Source organism: Argentina silus (assembly GCF_951799395.1).
Source record: "Argentina silus genome assembly, chromosome: 21".
NCBI lineage: Eukaryota > Metazoa > Chordata > Actinopteri > Argentiniformes > Argentinidae > Argentina > Argentina silus.
This window is the reverse complement of record NC_139675.1, coordinates 6,584,705-6,590,283: the sequence shown is the minus strand read 5'-3', so window position 1 is coordinate 6,590,283 and position 5,579 is coordinate 6,584,705. Positions and strand designations below refer to the sequence as shown.

At 41.1% G+C, this 5,579-nt stretch overlaps 1 long non-coding RNA gene across 1 annotated transcript; it reads right to left on the bottom strand.

Annotated features, from left to right (window-relative positions):
* Window positions 1-513: 513 nt before the first annotated feature.
* On the bottom strand, window positions 514-1,207 carry LOC310821055. Its single transcript, XR_014554849.1, has 3 exons — window positions 1,158-1,207; window positions 884-925; window positions 514-709 (listed from the first exon to the last, which is right to left on the bottom strand). It is a non-coding gene; the product is annotated as an uncharacterized lncRNA (long non-coding RNA).
* Window positions 1,208-5,579: the final 4,372 nt, after the last annotated feature.

The following is a 5,579-nucleotide window of genomic DNA, read 5'->3' as shown; positions in this document are numbered from 1 at the left end:
TACCCAGGAATGGCATAGGTACATACCTGAAGCCTGTAACCTCAGTGCGGTTGAAACTGGATCCATACTTGACTTTGTAAATGTTGTCCAACTGTCATGATAGGACAAATAAAACCCAGTTTTTAAGAAAAATACGACAAAACATTCACAATTCAGCAAAAGGTACGGCTGAAGGTCAACATAGTAAAACATGATAAAACATTGGTACCAGAAGTTGAAATCATGTCAACTGTATTTTATAGTCTGCTTTTAAACTGCTGACAATGACCAAATGTTATGCTTATCATGTTTTGTGCTCTCTGTAATTAATTCAATAATTAATTGAAATGAAAGTAATGTTCCTGTATTGACGAGACATCAAAGGAAATTGCCTAACTCTTTATGTTAGCAAAACTAAAAGCATGACTTTGAAAGGATGGAAAAGAAACACAACTTACCGCTGTAGTTACAGAGCTTGACAGACTTTGGAAAGCTGGTGAGGAGGTATTCTGCAGGTCTTCTGTGAATGCTTGCACCAGGCTGAACACCAACTTAATTTCTGAAAGGGCTGGTGCTGTAGTTGGAGCTGTGGTTGGAGCACTGCTTGGAGCTGTGCTTGGGGCTGAGTTTGGAGCAGTGTTTGGGGCTGAGGTTGGAACAGTGCTTGGTGCTGATGTTGGGGCTGAGGTTGGAGCAGTGCTTGGTGCTGATGTTGGGGCTGCAGTTGCAGCTAATTGGAACATAATTAGGGTAAGATGTCATCAGACACATTTCTTCATGGATTGTCATTGTCTCATTAAAAACTCATATAATACTTATTTGTATTTATTTTCTAGTTGTGTTTAGTTGCCGTGGATATTTTGTTACTGTTTGTGTTTACATTGTACATTTGAAGGAACATTACCCATTGTAGTCGTATCAGTTGCTGATGTTGTCCCCACTAGTCCTGTTAAATAAACATTTTAAACATTGTTTCAAAGCTTCAGACAAGTACAAATCTACAAATCTATGTTTTTGTCTCATTATTCCATTAAATTAAACTTTTGTTTCAGACTATTTAGATAACATGTCGTCCTTTATAAATAGCTATTTCTAACCCTAACCACTTTGGCAAGAATGCACACACACACACACACACACACACACACACACACACACACACACACACACACACACACCTGCCAGCAGGAGAAGGAAGATGAGAGGTTCCATCCTATTGGCCGTGTCCTCTTTGGTCCCTGTGGAGGTAAACCAGATCAAGTAATGTTAATTGATAATGCGTCAACTAATTTAGAGCAATACACATTCCATTAAAGACTATTTTCATCCAATTTTTTGGGGTCCAAATTCAATCAATTGAAGATAATAGGTTTTAAAGGATATTGCAAAAATATGATTCTTCTTGCACTGCAATAATGAAAGTGTGGATTTATGTCCTCAATAAAACACTGTTACAATGCTAATTGAAATGTGGCCTACATCCATATGGCTCACATCAGAGAAATTATCTGACATCAGTTAATTTTCTATAATCATATTGATTCAATCACAATCCCCTTCATTGCTTCAGCTGTATGGACAGGATCCATGTTCAATATCCATATGTAGGTACTAGTATGTCTTATTCGCCTGAATATGGATTATTAAAGTCGGTAAGTGTTGCCAGAAACCACACTACCCTGCATCCCTCTCCTGGCTTGTTTGGGAAGCAAACCAGGGTTTGCCTTGGTGTATCTCTGGATAGGGGTACCGTAATAGGCAGTTAGGAGTGGTGTTGGAGGACCAGTTGGAGGCACTCCTCCATCTGGTCTCAGACACCCAAACACCCCAGGGCAGTGAATGGGTTTGGGTAGAGTTGCCACGCAAATCTTCTGCCGTTTAATTTTCATCTAGACACAATCGCTAGTACCGACACTATTATGTATTGACACTCGACAGCAGCATCTGGTTCGTAAAGGCTGAATAAAGGCACGGCTTCTCTGTCATATCTGCTCAACATGCTGATCAGTGTCAACAATGAACGCTCGGATGATGGGTTAGGGTTACTTCACACCCTTTATTTCATTGATAAATATGATGATTTTGTGTTTGATTGATGGTGTCTGTTCATCATAGAGGCTCTATTCAGACATCTGTTTAGAACCGGAGAGGCTTGTGGAGGTGCAAAATCAGAGGACGAGCTCAGTGGTAATGCATGGAATGGAATGCACATGTTTGATTCCATTCCATGCGCTACGATGAGCCCGTCCTCCGATTTCTACCTCCACCAGCCTCCACTGATTAAGACACTCACTCCATTGCATCTGTATTTGCACCCAGTGATGAAAGATGAAACCCTCTCTCTGGTTTTATAACCTCACATTAAAACTTCTCGGGGGGGGAAAATATGTGGCATTTTAACAAAGCTCACCAAACCAGTCAGAGGGAAGGGATATGGGATAATGCAGACTCACTCCAGACTTAAGTCACTACAAGGAAAATAATACTAATAATAGTATAATCAGTATTTTTTATAATAACAATATTCTGTGAACTGATATTTATAAATACATACTGTTCCTGCATACAGTCCTACCACTGCACAGGAGTCTATTCTCAACCTTAGTGCAGTGCTCCAAACAATTCCAGTTCTCAGTGGATATCTTGCCATTTTCAGGTGGGGTGAGATCCCCAGTCTAGCTCCACTAAACTGTTCAGTCTAGGACTAGGCTTAATCTCTGCCCAGGAAAACCAGCCCTACCACATTTAACTTAATCCTTGGGGTTTCAGCAGTTAATGTATCAATCTGTGCAACAGAACTCAGCATCTTGTCACTCAATATCATATCACGTCAATTAATCCAATTACATTGCCAATGCCACAAATTCAGATTTGCAAATTTCACATTCATCACCTTGATGTTCCTCTTGAACAAACCAAATATTTTAGATATCTGTATAATTATTATCATTCATTTGTCGTTGCAGTTCTGGAGGTCAGGCATTCTGTTTGCTTTGCATTAATGTAGCCTGTGCATGGCTCTCCTATGGTGACGATGCAACGACACCTGTCGGCCTAATGGGAGTTATTCCTGTCAAATAAAACCGCCGATGGCTCCACTAGCAATCCAATCGCTAGTCTAAAGAAGTTGTACTGGCGCGATAATTAGGTGTCCGGTGTTAATAAAATGGGAAATATGCCCATTTATCGCGAGCAGCGCCATTTCACCGACCATGTACTCATCCACGTTCAAGGTTGGTAGATGCCACACGCCTTCCTCTCCCCTCCTTCCTCCGTTTGAAACGGAGCGCTAATAATTATCTTAGTGCCGTTACATCAATATAAGAAAAATACCTGATTTAACATGATGCAAAAACGTTTCCCGTGTCACTATCAAAATGAATCCCTTGAAATATGCAAGCAAATAATTAATTAAATAAAAACCAAACCAAGCCATCTATCTCATCATAGCCGCATCTTACCGGAGAATCGTCCTAATATCAGTCTTGAATTGTCGTTTGTTGCGTGCTGTCAAAATTACAATACCTCTATGTCTCTCTGAGAACTAAATGTAAAAGTATCTTTGGTGCAGGAGTTTTTATTAAGACTTGGGAATGTTTTAAACGCGTGGGTTGTTTTTAACTTGTGGAACTCGTTTTCCCCCATCAATTGTCTGTCAAAAAGTTGATCTGCCAAAAGAGGATTGTTGCGAGTACGAGTATAAAGGGGAAGGTCACAAGGTTGACATGGGATGAGGTATGCAGCGACGATGCGCCTTGAAGCCTAGTTTCCATCAATAATCTTATATCTACAACTACGTTAGTGCAGTCTGCACATATACATTACAGATTATGCACCTGATACATCTGGTGTTTTTCTAAAAACATATTTTGACCATGTTATGTCAGTCCTATCAGCGTATATATGGAGGAATCTTTGAAGAACATCTCCATACTTCCCCAAAGCTTCCCACAGTGGCAGAACACTTAAATGACTTCTGAACAACAGTCAATATTAAGGATTCTATATTTAAGTAGATGTTTCTTATCCATTCTGCAGGGCCAAGTATTTCAAAACGTTTAAATTTCGATCAAAATAATCTGGATTCATTTGTGCTTTCCAGGATCAGATCGAGCTGGCTGATTTCCCCTATACTACTCAAAATCTGCAGGATAGATCTGATCCTGGATAGCAAAAAATAATCTGTATCGTTCTGATTTAGATTAAACTTTTTGAAGTAATGTGTGTGTGTGTGTGTGTGTGTGTGTGTGTGTGTGTGTGTGTGTGTGTGTGTGCGTGTCTGTGCGTGTGTGTGTGTGTGTGTGTGTGTGTGTGTGTGTGTCTGTCTGTCTGTGTGTGTGTGTGTCTGTCTGTCTGTCTGCAATATACAGTGGGGGAAATAATTATTTGATCCCCTGCTGATTTTGTTAGTTTGCCCGATTACAAAGAAATGAGTGGTCTATAATTTTTATGGTACTTTTATTTTAACAAATACAGACAACAAATATCAACAAAGAAGTCCAGAAAAAAACACATTGCAGTGAGTGCACACATTTCAGTATATGTGGTCCCAGCGGGAAGCAAACCCACAACCTAAGCGTTGTTAAGGCATTAAAAAGGCATTGTGTGTGTGTGTGTGTGTGTGTGTGTGTGTGTGTGTGAGAGTATGTGTGTGTATGTGTGTGTGCACGTGTTTGTTTATGTCTGTGTCTGTGTGTGTGTGTGTGTGTGTGTGTGTGTGTGTGTGTGTGTGTGTGTGTGTGTGTGTGTGTTTGTTCATGTCTGTGTCTGTGTGTGTGTGTGTGTGTGTGTGTGTGTGTGTGTGTGTGCATGTTCGAGAGAGAACAGGTTGGAATTCCAGATGAGTATGAAAAAAGGGCATTGTGTGTGTGTGTCTGTCTGTCTGTGTGCGTATGTGTGTGTGTGTGTGTGTGTGTGTGTGTGTGTGTGTGTGTGTGTGTGTTTGTGCGCACATTTTTGTTTATGTCTGTGTGTGTGTGTGTGTGTGTGTGTGTGTGTGTGCATGTTCGAGAGAGAACAGGTTGGAATTCCAGATGAGTATGAAAAAAGGTCATTGTGTGTGTGTGTGTGTGTGTGTGTGTGTGTGCGCGCGCATTCGTGTGTGGATGCGTGTGTGCGCGTGTGAGTGTGCACATTGGAGAGAGAACAGGTTGTGTGTCCCTGTCACACCTACCCTCAAACATAGGGTATCTGGTATGCCATGTTTTGGTGCAATCAGTAAGGAATGCAGACAAGCACCCCCCTCTCTCTCTCTCTCTGCTACACAGTCAGTCACACGCATATCTTATACATTCACACATGCATTGTGATGCAGATATGTGAAGTATGTACAGAACATCAACACACACACACACACACACACACACACACACACACACACACACACACACACAAGCACAAGCACAAGCTTAAAACAAGATTAGTCTTGTGTGAGTAAATGTTAATCTAATTTTATATCCAACACCCTCTCTACTCCAGTGAGGGACTGCTATTGTCTTTTGGTGTTCTCAGGCCCTTTCAGCCCCCCCTACCTGCCATGTCTGTCAATCACTGAGGGATATGATGGGGAACATGACGTCTCGGTGACAGAACAATGTTCC